Consider the following 14,067-nt stretch of genomic DNA (forward strand, 5'->3'; position numbering starts at 1 on the left):
TGGGTTAAAAAATATTTATTTTTTCTTAATTGTTCAAGACAGAATACTATCACTAACTCCAGAGAAATCACTTTATTTATCATCTAAAGATTATGATCACCTTCTGATGATGATTTTTAACCTTCAATCTGAACCTACAAGTCATGTAAAACACAGACATTTATTATTAGCTCTCTTCAGAATACATAGCTTTATTTACTTGAAAATACAAGTTGTTTTATTCACAAAATATATATATGTTGTTAAATTCAGAATTTTGTTACGTTAAATAATTTTCAAAATTAATTTACATGTGAAGACATACATTAAACATACTTACCTTCAAGTTCAAATAAAAGTAAGGCAAAATTTAAAGAACGTTTAATTTTTTTACCAAATAATAGATTTACAAATTCTCTATAAATCAGGTTATAAATGAGAAATTAACTCCACTAATATATTTGATATTATTGAATTATACTGTGCAATATTATTAATGCCTTTGCATATTCTACTTCATCTGTAGAAATAGTCTGATATTCAGACTTCTTAAAAAAATTAGTTTTTGAAACATAAATGGAGAAAAGATTAAATAAAGGTCAATTTGTTTAACAGTAATTTACACCACAAAAGTAAAGGCCCTTATTTATCAGAGATGACAACCTAGTACAGCACACATGTGATTTATATATGTTGATCCAAAAGTGTCATCTTTACTGATTGTAATTTATAATTAATTTTGATGACACATTTTAATATGAGCTTTCACATCTCCTGGCCAACTAAACTGTTTGAAGCAGAATGAGCAATGAAATTTTTTCCTAAATGGTTGGTGCATCAATTGATGTCGTCTGAAGCTGTACTTGTTAGCAAACAGTTGTTGACAAATTGCACAGAACCGATCTGAATCAGATCCAGTTGACTTGCCCATAGTCCAATTATCTAGTCCTGAAAATAGTGAATTACCAAAAATGTCAAATATACCTTGTAATACATTTATTTCAACTTACCTATAAACTAATATAGATACATCTCATATGGATCTTAAGTAAAAATAAAATACAGCAAACAATATCTTTATACAAAAATCAATTACATTAACAGCAAATTACACATTTGTAGAATCCTTTTACCAGAGGCATTGGAGCTCGGGCCCATTTAAGTCTGATGTTGATCATGGTTTTCTGTTCTAATTTTTCAAGACACTTACTGGGGATTCGGAGCACGGGCCACATGTGCCAGTGCCTAGCAACACATCTCGTTTTTACAAAAGGGGTAAACAAGCAAATACATATCATAAATAATATTTCTAAAACTGATCTTCATTTCACAGTTGATGTTGTTTGTTATTAAGCACAAAGCTACACAAAGGGCTATCTGTGCTCTGCTCACCATGGGTACTGAAACCCAGTTTCTAGTGGTATAAGTCCGCAGACATACCACTGTGCCACTGGGGGCATTCACAGTTGATGTTGTTTGTTATTAAGCATAAAGCTACACAAAGGGCTATCTGTGCTCTGCCCACCATGGGTATTGAAACCCAGTTTCTAGTGGTATAAGTCCGCAGACATACCACTGTGCCACTGGGGGCATTCACAGTTGATGTTGTTTGTTATTAAGCATAAAGCTACACAAAGGGCTATCTGTGCTCTGCTCACCATGGGTATTGAAACCCAGTTTCTAGTGGTATAAGTCCGCAGACATACCACTGTGCCACTGGGGGCATTCACAGTTGAACTATTAACTGGTTATATATTTATTTATGAGTAAATTTGGCTAAAGTTGTTCATTTTTAAGTACAGCCACATCTAGAAAGCATAATAAAAAAAACGTTTTAAAAAGATTGCAACACAATACTACAACAACTGCAATTGAAAATAATGTACATTTTATGTGTACATATTAAAAATACCTCTCATAACACATTTCAATAATACCATTTCATGTATATTAAAAGCTAAAGTACCAACAAGATATGTACAAGTTGTGGTGCTATAGGACAAGTGATACATGTTTAACAAACGTTTAATTGATACTGACAGAATTTAATTTCTATGATTACTGCAACAAAAGTAATTTCTTTAAAAAGATATTGTGATATCAAAAAAATATTCCCCTGGCTACACCAATTAATGGTAATAATACACTTTATTTAAATACTGTGAATTGCTGATACAATATCAGTGTGTTGTTTTTTTGGTGAGCATTTCTACACGAAGTGATCAATAGATTGGATTTATTAGCTATACATGTACAGAGGTTGAGTATGTTATATTAAAACAATTTTAATGTTTCATCACATCTGGTCATGATCTATCTGATGATCATGCATCTTGACAATAGCCCTGCAGTGCAGTTTCTTTGCAAAAGGGGGTCATGTCCAAAGCACAACTCTCCTAATTGCATAGGTTTCATAGACCATCTTGTGTATGAAGATGATAGTTTCCAGTGACACAGAAATCCATAACCTCTGTGTCTGGTGGCTTGACTGGTATGTGCTCCTATGAAATAGCATGAATATCCATTTTCCAACCAATCGAGCTATGTGGTAATTAAACAGATGTCTCTTCAAAGCAACTTGTGTTTTTTTCTCAGATGAAGATCTTTCTTGATTATATTGTTCACTGTTTTCTGAGTCAAATAAACACTTTTATGTTTGTGGATTCCTGTTAAAAGATACCACATTTTGCTTACCATGGCTAGGTTAAGACAAATCTCATTCTGAATTGTCCCAAGTTGTTCAATATTCCTTTGTTTTTTAATGCCATAAAGTACAAGAGATATCCCATATTAGAAATTCTCAATCCCCAATCTAAACACATCTTTATGATATTTGAATATGAATATTTTGCATCAGAAAGGGCTCTTCATTCCTTTCCCAACTGTAATAAAATTTGGGTGGCATCACACTACCTAAAAAATGTCAAGATGTAGTTCTCAAAATTCCACCTCACGCTGACTTTATATCAGCTGTGGTTGTCAAATGACTTGCTAATTTAATTATCCATATTAATTTTAACATAACCTACTCAACCCTGTGTTCACCTAGTTATCAATGTTTATATGATAATGTAATGCTTTTCTCCTAGTGAAGACTTTCCCAAAATAAAAACATGAAAAAGTGGCAATGACTGTTGTGCTGGTGGTGCCTATATGATCACAATAATTGTTTTTGATGAATACTGTTTTCCACAGGCATTACAGTTTATATTGGTTGATTCTGAAGTTTCTTCATAGCCTCTGTAGTACAATGAATACTATCTGCAAACAAGAAAAAATAAAATAAAAATCAGTATAACTACATAGTACAATATTTTGAATGGATTTTTGACTTAATTGTTTATATATAAAACAATAAACCTGAAGAGAATATCCCAAATTATGAACAAACATAAAATTGTCACTGTTTGTGTGATTGACAATTCTTTCAAAGGAAAAACATTTGTCCCATCTACATTTTTTGTTATGAAATATGCATTTGTGTATATTATATATGTATATACACACACATTTTTCAAATATGCATGTAATATATACTATAATATACAGACAGAACATTTTCTGTTCCAATTTATTGATCTCAACAGAGCAGAAATAATATTAACATAATGAAAATTAAATTTTCAAAGCTTCTACATCATGTGACATTTATTACAGTCCACTAGTGATTTTTACTGTACTTTGCTTTATCACCTATACAATACATTTATCAGGATTCTTTACTCCAAACCCTACATTCATAGAAACTGCTCGATAAGACCATGTCACTGTTAAGCATTTGTAAATGTTGTCACTTATTACGTTCTATAATCATCTTTGCACAGGGATAGCCCTAATGATGGTAAATGTGTTACTGAAACTAGTCAGTTGTGAATAATAATAAAGTCAGATTTTGTTTTTTACTCTTAATAATGATTTACTGAAGTTATGAATATTTTCTATTATACACACTAAACGGTGCTTTATAAAGCACTATAAAATTGAATTGTACAAACAAAAAATTTCAAGTCACATGCACATATTAAGTCTGAACCATAAAAATCTGTTTATTGCTCACAATATCATTAACAAGAGTAAAATATTCCAAATAATAACAAAATTTGGGTTATTCCAGCTTATTTAGGTCTAGTAGAGCAATGGTTTGTCCATTCAGATAACATGAGGAACAAAAAATCATGGACAATAGCCACATGGAGAGAGAAACTTATAAAGTTAGGCTTCTAGTCTCAAAAACTCTGAAGGTGTCCAGATCATAATCTGGCCTATGGCAGGAAATGAGTTTAAGTCAAATGCTGGTAATTTCTAAAATATATGTTAGTACACAAATTGTTTGTTTTGAATTTTGAGCAAAGCTACACGAGGGCTAACTGCGCTAGCCGTACCTAATTTAGCAGTGTAAGACTAGAGGGAAGGCAGCTAGTCTGCACCACCTACTGCCAACTCTTGGGCTACTTTTTTACCAACAAATAGTGGGATTGACCGTCACATTATAATGCCCCCATGGATGAAAGGGCGACCATGTTTGGTGTGACAGGGATTTGAACCAGTGACCCTCAGATTACGAGTCGAGCATCCCTAACCCTAAAAGCAGGCAATGCAGATATTCACATTTAATATATTCACTTGTTCTGTATTTTATTTTTAAAAAACATTTCACACCTACTCCCATGTTGAGTTTAGCCAAAAAACTATTCCAAGGTCAAAAGTATTTGTTTGTACAAATAAATATGTCACTCAGACTGTACACAGTGAAAATAAAGATGTGTCACTCAGACTGTACACAGTGAAAATATGTCACTCAGACTGTACAGTGAAAATATGTCACTCAGACTGTACAGTGAAAATAAATATGTGTCACTCAGACTGTACACAGTGAAAATAAATATGTGTCACTCAGACTGTACACAGTGAAAAAGCATCTTGAAAAATGGCATTTTATGCAAATTATCAGAGTAGACTCAAGGCAGTCAATCGAAAAGGAGACTGCCAAAAATATATTTTTATTCTGTGGGATTAAATTACAACAAAAAACATTCTGACTATTCCAATCAAGTTATTATTTACAATGCAGTCAAAACCATCCCTCTCCCATGTTATATATCATCTTAAAGATTATTGAAACAATCCACAATTTTCTTAAATATGCTATTTTTATGGGCATATGTACAAATTCATTATTATTAACTTTGATAGCATATAACCATGAAGCTGTTTTGGGTGTTAAATTATACTAAATGGTGTAGATCTTTAGTTGTGGTACTAGCAATTAATAGTATCAGGATGTTTTACATATACATATAATTTAAAGACAAGAAACCTATTGCCATCCCATCCATTATACTAACCTCTAAAAAAACATACTCAAAATCAGCCCTTATTATTAAGATATTTACAAAGCCTTAAACATCTATGAATTAACTGCACTTACCACATCTAAAGACAACCCATTCTAAAGGCTAACTATTTTTTTAGAAAATAAAGCTATCTTAGTTGATGACTTATCCTGGAAACTTTATATCTGTATCCTTTAATCTTACCATTCTCACCATTAAATAAAAAAAAACATCAACATTATCAATTCCTTTTACAGCCATAATCACTTCAGTCAGATCCCCTATAACAATTTCAGATACCTTAACCTATCTTCATATGACATCCTTTCCAACAATTCAATGTCTTTCAAACAGCCCAAGGCTGAACATGGTACTCCAAATGTGGCCTAACCAATGACATTATAATATGTCTTTAGATACTACCCAAAGTCCTTTTTCCCTGCAACTACCAACAACACATTATTTGAATGGTTGAAGAGAAAGGTCAACCAGAACACCAAGATATTTTTCTTCTACAACACTGTTACGGTTATTTCCATTAAAATTATAATTCAGATTTTGATATTCCAGTTTTATTATAATTAAAAGTCACCACTTAACAGTAAGATTTTCTTTAAATATATAGGAATAAGCAAAACGTTTAGGATGAGAGTAGGACCTTTAAGGGATGATAGAGGAAAGATAATATCTGATGATTATAGGATGACTGGATTATTAAATTATACTTTAATTTTTACCAATGAAGATTTAGGTGACATTCCTCATCCTGAACAATTGCTAGATGAAAACAAAATGACCATATTAATTCCAAGTTTCTTAAGAAAACAATTGAAAGATTTAAAGAATGATAAAGCTCTTGGGCCAGATAATGTTTACCCAAAGGTTTTGAAGGTGGTTAGGTATTGTATATGTATGCCACTTGCTACAGTCTTTTCTAAATCCTTCAATAGTGGGCAGGTACCAGAAGATTGGAAGTTGGTTTTTGTTACTCCTCTTCTCAGAAGAGGTGATAAAAATTATTCCAGTAATTAAAGGCCTATTAGTCTTACATCAGTGATGGGAAAAATGTGTGAAAATCTGGTAAAAGATGTTTAACAAAGTTTAAAATTTTGTTGGATAGTCATTATGGTTTCACAAGGAGAAAATCTTGCCTGACTAATCTTTTAACATTCTTTGAAGAGGCTACTGCTTTAGTTGATAAGGATATGGATATGGTGTACCTGAATTTTAAGAAAGCATTTGACAAGGTGTTACATAAAAGATTTGTTAAGTTATCCCTGTAGGTATGGGTGATGGGTTGGCTCATTAGATAGAAAACTAGTTAAATGTAAGAAAGTGGGGGGTTGTTATAAATGGAGTTCAGTCAAACTGAATTAATGTCACGAGTGGGATTTGTTCAGTGTTCCTTTGCTCCTTTTGGTTTACATGAAGGAATGGCCAATAGATTGTTCAAATTTGCTGATAATATTAAAGTTTTGGCTATATATGAGGATGGTGCTGCTGTTTTACAAATAGATTTAAAACATAACTAGAGGTGATCAGTAATATTCAACTTGATTTTTAGAATCAGCATCAAATTACTCGGAGACAGTTGCATTTTTTATAGTAGCAGCGAAAAGTTTTTTCTTGTTTTTTGTCTGATGTTATAGAAGATAAAGAGAGTTTTTTAAATGGGAAATAAAAAATATATAGGTTAAAAGTTAGCTGAAAATGGAGTTATGTTAGATTTATTCAAAATAATCTTTTATATGATGAAAATTGCATATAAGAATGTTAAAAGAAAACATAATAGCAGTACCAGTTTACAAAAGCAATGAGTATAATAAGATTATATACTGAAAATATATTCAGGCTATGTTCAAAACTTTCATTATGGTATTATTTTTTGTTACAAAGTATCTGCTTGACTTTTTGTGTTTTTTGAATATGTTCTCAGTTTCAAGCTGTAAGAACCAACAGTAATCTCCCATGATTCCATTGTCCTTTATATTGCTGTTCCATTCTAGAAATATCATCACTCACTGCACCTAGATCATTTGGAAAGAAGTCTAACTGGGAGTGTAAGAAGTGACATCCTAAGCTATCATTTCTTGTAGTTCTTGAGCATATCATCAATCGTCACAGCATAGTTTTCATCTCCACGATTTTCTAAGAAATTTTTGCCAGCCAGTTTGAATGATTTCCAGGCTGCAAGTTCTTTCTGACTGAGTACTGTTTCAAAATCATCATCCATCAGCACTTCTCAAATCTACGGCCCAACAAAGACACCTCCTTTCATTGAGTACCGTTTCAAAATCATCATCGATCAGCACTTCTCAAATCTACGACCCAACAAAGACACTTCCTCCATCAGCACTTCTCAAATCTACGGCCCAACAAAGACACCTCCTTTCATTTTTGCTTCACTGATTTTTGGAAATTTGTCAGACAGATTTCTCAAACCATTACTATCTTTGTTCATTTGTTCAACAAAATTCTTCATCAGTCCCAGTTTAATATGAAGTGGAGCAGAGACACATTTTGAAGATTCACTAAAATTTGATACTCAACATTCTGTTTCCCTGGTATGTAATTCTCTCTTCCTAGCCATTCCTTTGTTTTGCAATGATTTTTATCATCTCGGCTGTCCCAGAAACACAAAAAGGAACAATGTTTGGTATACCAAGTCTGCAGGCCTAGCAAGAGTGCAATAACTTTTAGATCAACACATATGTTTCACCTATGGTGATCATATATGATGGCCTCAAGTAAAATCTGTATGCTTTGATAGACAACATTGAACATGCGTGAGGACTTATGTTGATTGGTTCACTCTAAATCCAGAACCCAGTCACGGGGTACCGACATCCACGTGGGGACAGGATGAGTGCTCCCAATTAAAGGGGTGAACTGCAATTTGACGTCTCACTCCGTAGTAATTGTATAATGCATAATGGAGGATAGCACGTCATCTACACCAGCAGAACACCACCGCTCTACTCTGTGCTGAATGGTATTGTATGTTTTGTGTGGAATACATTCAGCAGGGTGCCTCCATGGTCAACCACCCCAGGAGCTTAGGACTGGTAAATGGTAAAGACTACCATACTCCAGTTGAAGAAAGGGGGTGAAATGCGTAAGAGAGTCCAGTGGAATGGGTGTTCACGAAACCTTATTTTGAAAAACAGACTATCCTGATTTATTCAATCAAGGCATGGTAGGGTTGGTCAGCTATCCCCCTTCTGCTTTACCCACGAAGTCCATAGGTGATACAGTCCAGAACTCACAAGTTTATGAAGCAAACATCATGAGGTTATTCACCTTCACATGATCTTGTGAAACATCCCACCTCAACAGTAAGCATTGCAAAACCATGGAATGGAAAGCATGAGTCAACATGGCTATATGATGTGGATTTGGAATTGTAGAATACCTGGCCAGGCACCACTCGTCACAGAGCAAGATCCATGTAATGAAGGTATGAAGGATGGGCCCCTGAAACAAAAGAATGTATTAATATAGAGTCACACTGAAGCTTGAAGAACAGCCACAGGTGGAAGGTGAAAACCTGAAGAAGCCAAAACTGTGATATGATTTAAATAATGGAATATGAATGTGTTAGTTGTGGTCCACATGCCTGATTGCAGGATTTCCTCCAATGGCAGATGACAATGAGAAGGGAGGGAAAAGGTGAGAGTTTCTCATCATCATTAAAAAGTGAGGTGTTGAATTTAATGAGAAGTAACTCTGAACAAATTCCTGTGGGAAAGGGACAATGAGGAATAAGCCAAATGGATCAAACGACGAACCCAATTGATGAGGGTAGAAAAGGACAGATCACTAGATAAGGAAGAATGTCAAAGAATAAAGAATTAGGAACAGGAACCACAGAAGGAAGCTGTGTGGGCAATATAGCAATGAAGGGCATACACTAGACACAGAAGTCTATCCAGATCAGATGAAAAATAGAGGAAAGGGAAATGGGAAAAAAGGAGTTACCCTCATGAGCTACCAAGGTTTACGAGAAGAAGGAACAATCCAGATAAAGGAGAAGATAGGCAAGGTGATAAAGTGTGTGTGTAACATCAATGATGAACAAGTCGGACCATTGACGACCATAGGCCAAGAGGGGAAAAAAATACATCTTAAGGAAAAGGTGAAACATAGGACACAAGGAAAGAGGTTCATACAGAGGTAAAGTAAGGCAATGGAGAACCACATTGACATCACAGTCCGGAAGAGTAAGTCGTTGAGGAGGATGAAAAATCCAGAAGGAATGGATTAACATGGTAAGTATAGGGGAACCAAAAACTCTACAGTAACAGGAAAGATGAAAGGTATGGGACAAGGCTTCCTGATAACCCAAAATTGAGGAGACCAAAGACCACCCGTCAAAAACCATGCCAGAAACTCAGATCCACCAGCCACAGTAGATCAGGCAGCTGGAATTCTCTGAGCATGTGATCACGTGTGAAAGACTTACCACTTCTGTTGATATACCTCTATAGAAGAAGGACAAATAGATTGAGTCAAATGGAAAGCTATGAGACAGGAGAAATCCAATCTCCTTGCTAAGGACTGGAAAAAAGCCAGGCGTGAAGACAGAGGCCGTGAACTGTGGAACCAATGACTGTGGTTGACAATGGAGGGTGGGGAATAAGGAGTACAGGAGGGAATAATTGGAGTTGGTGTAAAAGAGGAAACCACAGTTGAGCAGGTCATTAGGGAGCTATCAGAAGGACCCAGCACAGAGCAGTATGGATTAGGGAAACTACCCAATAAAGTTATCAGATAGGAGGATAAACATATAGGTATTTGTGGAACCAATCTTGGCTGAAGACATCAATAACCAAAGCCTGAGGATGAGGCACCGAAGACCAAAGGAGGGGTAATTTGTGATTCAGGGAATGGCAAATGCATCAATGTGAGGATAACCCCAATGACTGCAAAGCCACCAGAAAATGCAAGGATTGAGGACCACTCCATCAGATAAATCTTGTCAGGGCAGGAAAGACAAGCCACCATGAGATTGAAAGCACCCGGAACATGACACGTGATTAAATGAATGTGGTTCAGGTGGGCCCAACAGAGGAGATCCAAGAAAACAGAGGGATCTAGACAGAGTGTCACCTTGGTGATTGATATACATTACCACCATCAAATTGACAGAATGAATCATCACCATACAATGTTGGGTGAGAGTTAGGAAGTGATCCAAAGCCCAAAAGATGGTTAAAAGCCTCGAGGGCATTGATATGTAAGGACTGCTTGTTGATAGACCAATTCCCCAAAGTCTCCTGGTGATTGACCCATGCATCCCAGCCCTGAAGGGATGTGTCCATAAACATATGCAAATCTAGACAAGTAGGAGGAAGCAGGATGCCCACTGATGTATGAGTCTTGTCCAACCACCAAAGCAGATCATTCACTAGGGAAGGAGGAAGTGTACTAGGAGCAGCCAAGGGATCCTGAACAAGGTTCCACTGATTGTGCAGTATCCATTGTAGCAAATGCATATGTGCACGACTTAGGGGAACCAGTGGTGTCATGGAAGACCACATCCCCCAAACTGACAGAACCTTACATGCAGAAAGTGAGGGAGCAGACAGGGCTTGGCAAACTAAAAATTCCTTGGAATGAAGTTGGAGAGGAGAGGGTTGGGCCCAACTGAGGTGAGTGTTAAAAAAGCTACCCAAATGGACAAGATATTGGGTAGGATGAAGGAAGGACTTCTTTAATTTGTTTAACCAGCCCACCCAAGCAGCCAAATGAAGGAGCTGACAAGCATGACTGGCTGATTTTAGTTCGGAACGAGCCATAAGAAGCCAGTCAGTCGTCCATATAATAATGGAAATGCAGCCCCTGGGCATAAAGATGAAGAGCAAAAGTCCTGACCACCCGACAGAAAACATAAGGTAGAGAAGCAACCCCAAAGGGTAGGGTATGAAACTGGTAAGCATTAGTGAAGTCCACTTTGGTCATCCATAAACATGGAGAAAATGCCCACCGGAGGGTGAGGTAGGACTTCATGGTGAAACGGGGAAGGTGAACGAAGCAATAGAGGCAGGACAAATTGATGACAATCCTTCAGTCCCTAGTTTTCTTGGGAACAACAAATATTCGGCTTGGTGAATAATGGGGAACAGGTTTGATAGCCTATTGAGTGAGGAAGTCCTGAACTGCCTCTGACAGATGCTGACAAACAATGGGATCCCAATGTGGAGGGAAGGAAACAGGTACAGGAGATAAGGGAGGCATGGCAAGAAATGGGATCTCGAATCCTTCCGACATAACTTGAAAAACCTAACATTGTTGGCGAAAGGGCACCATTGATGGAGAAAGGCTGCTAGTTGAGCTCCTACTGGATCAGAGCCCACCGGGTAGTCACAGGTACTGCTGGCAACATGACATATGTTATCGAGGAAAACAACAAGCTGTGGTACCTAAAGAAGGGGGGACAGGTAAGGTTTGGGAAAGGGGAAGAACAGGAAACTGTAACAGGTACTACACTTGGCTCCAACTGAGACAAATGAGCTACCAGATGGGAAAGGGTAACTGTTGTTGGACTGATGCCACCCAAGATTCTAAAGACTCTGGGCTCATATGAAATGTGAAACACCGTAAAAACGTAAATCCCTCAAATAAAGTGTAGGTAAATGCGACCTCGATAAGACAGCATCTTGGGCCAGAAGGTCCCAAGAACAGAGAAATCACGTATGTAAAGCTAGAGCTAAAGGAGAGAAACAAGCCAACACGGAGGTAAGGAGGGAGAGGATGTTCCCAGAAAACCCACTTAGGATTTCTGTGAAGAGCCTCAGGTAGGAGCTGAATAGTGGAAAGATAATGCAAAAAAGTCATGAAGGTTCTGAAGGCAGAAAAATTGGATAGGAGATTTGGGGCATGTCCCTCAAATGGGTAAAACAGAACCCAACAGTTGCTGGTCATAATAAGGACAGTCTGCATGATGATGAGCAAGGGCAGACTGATCTGAAGTCTGTGGGGGACGAGACATGCCAATGCCATTATCTTAATTGGGAGGTGAATTGTTCAACATTGACCCAAATATCAGGGGAGGTGGAAAATCCAAGTGGGGTTGGGAAGAATGTTCATACAGTAAGGAAGGAAGGAAGGACATGGGTCATGAGAAATAGGAGTGAGAAATAAAGTTTGAAAAAAAACGAGGAATCCTCAAGAAAGGTATGGGAATGCATGGCATATTCAGGTGGTGAAAACAGGTGATCAAAGTCCTCGTCAGCTCGAACATGTTCAAGAGGAAGTGGTGCAATATCAGGAGATAGTTTGACCCATGTAAAGTGCAATCTTCCTGTGAATAAATGTTGATAAATCTCCCGTTGGGTCGCCCACACCTGAGGCCCAAGATAAATCACCTGTCCAACTTGAGACACCCGAAGTAGATACATTGCCTTTGGAATTCATGTTTTTCTTCTAGAGTTGACAAAAAGGCAAATGTATAAAAAAGGCAATTATAATGAATTAGAACTAAGGTAATTCGATAGAAAAACTGGGTAGTTTATAAAGCATAGCCACTTGAAGAAACTGTATCTCAAACTGTTGAAATCAAGTCAAAAAAAGAAACATGTCCAAACACAAATGCTGCAAAACAAGAAGTAATAGTTTGGTAGAGGTGCATAGAGGGAGTCACGTGAGTATACTACGCTGCTATTGGCAGAGAGGTGATGCATAATGATTTACACGAGAGACACATTAGAATTACTTGATTCCAATAGGGGGGAACAGAAGGCTTGTGGCATGCATAAAGAAAAATTTTACAAATAGAGGGCAGCAATGAACGAGAATAGCTAATCTTGTTAGGGGAGAGAAGTACTGTATCAGAAGTTAATGTATTTATACTTAAATGTATCACTTAATAACTTATTAAAGTTTTGATGATAGAACTTAATCTCAATATATCAAACAAGGTGTTGAAGATGTTGATTTACAAAATTGTTAAAAGTGGCAATGGAAAAATGTAATTAATATATTTATACAGCAATATATTAATCCTATAGTTGGCTTCTTTTGAACCAGAAAATATATAAATTCATTAGCATTTCACAAATTTTAAAGTTTTGTATGAAAGGGATTTCTTTACCCCAGATGATTTAAGATGGTATTATATCACTTACATCATGTCAAAAATATAACCATATGATTTCAAGACAGATATATATATATATAATGACAGATATATATAAAGATATCTATCATTATGTAGATCTTTTCACTGTTATAAAATTGACATATAATTTTATCTCACTGAAGTTCAATTTTAGTTTCCAAAAATCCCGTTCTTCACAAGATATCATTTATTATTCACCATAACATATTTGGTTATTCAGTAAACTTCTATCTCATCTTCTGTTTCACCATAACATATTTGGTTATTCAGTAAACTTCTATCTCATTTTCTGTTTCACCATAACATATTTGGTTATTCAGTAAACTTCTATCTCATCTTCTGTTTCACCATAACATATTTGGTTATTCAGTAAACTTCTATCTCATCTTCTGTTTCACCATAACATATTTGGTTATTCAGTAAACTTCTATCTCATCTTCTGTTTCACCATAACATATTTGGTTATTTAGTAAACTTCTATCTCATCTTCTGTTTCACCATAACATATTTGGTTATTCAGTAAACTTCTATCCCATCTTCTGTTTCACCATAACATATTTGGTTATTCAGTAAACTTCTATGTCATTTTCTGTAATGATTTCTTGCTATGCACTGAAACATACTTTTCAAAATCAA

At 36.0% G+C, this 14,067-nt stretch overlaps 1 long non-coding RNA gene across 5 annotated transcripts in view; it reads right to left on the bottom strand.

The window, feature by feature from the left end:
- Nucleotides 1-1,630: 1,630 nt before the first annotated feature.
- LOC111089350 overlaps nt 1,631-14,067 on the bottom strand; it is a 40,441-nt gene continuing 28,004 nt past the window's right edge. For all 5 annotated transcript variants that reach the window (XR_002613620.1, XR_002613616.1, XR_002613619.1 and 2 more), the window contains one exon: nt 1,631-3,240. This is a non-coding gene — a long non-coding RNA (uncharacterized LOC111089350). The remainder of the gene's footprint in view (nt 3,241-14,067) is intronic.

The sequence above is a fragment of the Limulus polyphemus genome, unplaced genomic scaffold (assembly GCF_000517525.1).
Source record: "Limulus polyphemus unplaced genomic scaffold, Limulus_polyphemus-2.1.2 Scaffold5979, whole genome shotgun sequence".
Taxonomy (NCBI): Eukaryota; Metazoa; Arthropoda; class Merostomata; order Xiphosura; family Limulidae; genus Limulus; species Limulus polyphemus.